This window comes from Rhineura floridana, chromosome 4 (genome assembly GCF_030035675.1).
Source record: "Rhineura floridana isolate rRhiFlo1 chromosome 4, rRhiFlo1.hap2, whole genome shotgun sequence".
In the NCBI taxonomy this organism is placed as follows: Eukaryota; Metazoa; Chordata; class Lepidosauria; order Squamata; family Rhineuridae; genus Rhineura; species Rhineura floridana.
Window position 1 is genome coordinate 137,251,053 of NC_084483.1, and position 3,009 is coordinate 137,254,061.

Sequence of the window (3,009 nt, forward strand, 5' to 3'; positions counted from 1 at the left end):
GGCCTCAGGTCTGGGAAAATGTTCAGCTGCCATATTACATTTCATGAGAATTTACCATGTGCACTTGCTAAATAATCTACATGGAAATTATTGGTTCTACTCATGTAACCTACAGGCTAAAATGGTATGAAATCGAGTATCTAGATCCATTTCAGTCTGGTTTCAGGCCTGGTTATGGGACGGAGACGGCTTTGGTCGCCTTGGTGATGACCTACGCAGAGAACTGGACAGGGGGAGTGTGTCCCTACTGGTTCTGCTGGACCTCTCAGCGGCTTTCGATACCATCGGCCATGGTATCCTTCTGGGCCACCTTGCTGGAATGGGACTTGGGGGCACTGTTTTACAGTGGCTCCATTCCTTCCTGGAGGGACGAACCCAGAAAGTGGTGCTGGGGGATTCCTGTTCGACTCCTTGGCTGTTGGCCTGTGGGGTCCCTCAGGGCTCAGTTTTGTCCCCCATGCTATTTAACATCTACATGAAACCGCTGGGAGAGGTTGTCCAGGGGTTTGGGGTTCGGTGCCATCAGTATGCTGATGACACCCAACTCTACTTCTCCTTTCCACCTAACTCCAAGGAAGCTGTCTTGGTTTTAAACTGATGTCTGACATCAGTGGTGGACTGGATGAGGGCGAACAAATTGAAGCTTAATCCAGACAAGACAGAGGTGCTCCTGGTCAGTCGAAAGGCAAATCAGGGAATACGGATTCAGCCTGTGCTGGATGGGGTTACACTCCCCCTGAAGACGCAGGTTCGCAGTTTGGGTGTGCTCTTGGACTCAGCTTTAAATTTGGAGGCCCAGGTTTCTGCGGTGGCCAGGAGTGCTTTTGCACAATTAAGATTAGTGCGCCAACTGTGCCCAGTCCTTGAGCCATCTGATCTGGCCACGGTGACACATGCCTTAGTTACATCTCGTTTAGATTACTGTAATGCGCTCTACGTGGGGCTGCCTCTGAAGACTGTTTGGAAACTTCTGTTGGTGCTGCAGCCAGAATGTTAACTGGGGCTGGTTACAGGGACCATACGACTCCCCTGTTACAAAAGCTCCACTGGTTGCCACTCTGTTTCTGGACACAATTCAAAGTGCTGGTGATGACCTATAAAGCCCTATATGGCTTAGGTCCAGGCTATTTATCAGACCGTATCTCCCTATATGAGCCTGAACGGGCCCTGAGATCCTCAGGAGAGGACCTTCTCTCAATACCCACGTCCTCACAAGCGCGACTAGTGGGGACATGAGATAGGGCCTTTTCAGTGGCTGCCCCGAGGCTTTGGAATTCCCTTCCTAGGGAGGCAAGAATGGCCCCCTCCTTGCAGTCCTTCCGTCGGCAAGCAAAGACTTTTTTATTCCAACAAGCCTTTGGAACTGAAGGCTGTTAAGGACAGGACTTGAAGGGTGCTGCATTGCTATTGTCTAATTGTATTATTTTAAACTGAGTCTGAATTATTTTAACTGTATGTAGGAATGGTTTTAATACTGTAAATAGTTTAATTCTATTTTAATCTAGACTTTTGTATGTTTTTAATTATATGTGTTCTTTTATCTGAAGGCCAGCGTGAGTTCCAGTTTTGGAAAAAGGGCAGGGTAAAAATAATGATAATAAATAAATAAATATAAATAAATAAAAGCAAACTGGATTGCACTCTTAAGGTTAGTTTTTTTCTTACCTGCTTTATCATGGATAGGGCAGCAAGCAGCTTGCTTATTAAGTTTAGACCATCTCACCACAAGACAGGAATTTGTCTGCAGTAGGTTATTTTGGTAATACATCTTTTTATCATGATGAGGTTTGGAAATGGTGGAAGTTTAATCTGCTGACTATGAGATGGGATTTTGAATGCAGAAGTATAATTGTTATTACAATAATCTTTATAAAGGCATGAGGGACTTTAGGTATTATTCTGACCTCTCATTTGTCATGAGGTTCCTGGAAAGCTCTCAGTGAATACTGATAGACAGTGATGTGCCCTATAGATCAGTGGGAGCGAAAATGCAAACTCCACTGATGGTAGGAGGAGTTGTATGGCATTGGATTTAAAATTTATTTGCAGCTGAGATCATTGATGATAACTGGTCATCTGTCATGGAGAAAAACAGGATCATATGCTTAATTCCTCCCCCCCCAAAAAAGGTAGACGATCAAGGATGATATGAATTGTGAGTGATCTGTTTTGGAAACCTTTGTTGGCTTTGCCTGAAGCTAGTGGAGATTGTAGCTTTTGTGCTGCCATGAACTGATGGGTCACTATATTGAACCACAGAATGATGTTTCGTTCTTCTAAAAATTAACTTTATAACGGAGCGCCTCCTTCACAGATCTTATCTGCACAGCAATGTACATGTCTCCCTTGTACTGTATTGTTCCCATTTTTTAATAATCTGTTGTTCCTGTATTTTTTACACAGCAGGAATAAATAATGTTGTTATAACCATATCCCTACTTGTAATTGTGGCATCTAACCCAGCAGGTGTTCAGATATTGTAATTTGTGCCCATTCCTGATTCTGGTGCCTAATGGCAGAAAGGGGAATAATGTAGGCCTGCAGCTGTGGCTTTATCTAAACGACATAGTGGCCCAATATGTTCAGGTTCTGTAAATGTCAAATTTGTGTATATATGATGGGAACTATTCTAACAGACAAAAATTTGGGAGAACTAATTGGATGTTTACCTGTGATGAGCTTATCTATAAGGATCCGAGAGCAACAGTGGACTGATTTAACAGACTAACCTGTCAATTGTTGATCTATAGAGTCTTTGGTGTTTGAGGTCAATTAAAGGAATTCGCTAAAGTGAAAAGACACAGGCAGCACAATCCTATACAGGTTTATTTAGAAACAAGCCCACTGAGTTCCTAGGACTGTACCGGCATATATAATAAATGGGCCATCTGTTATTCTGTAGCTGTGAATATCAGAACCATACAGAAACCAGCTCAATGCCTTATAGAGAACCTATAATTTATTAGAGCATATAATTACAAGTACACATTTATGACAATGCGGTGTCAG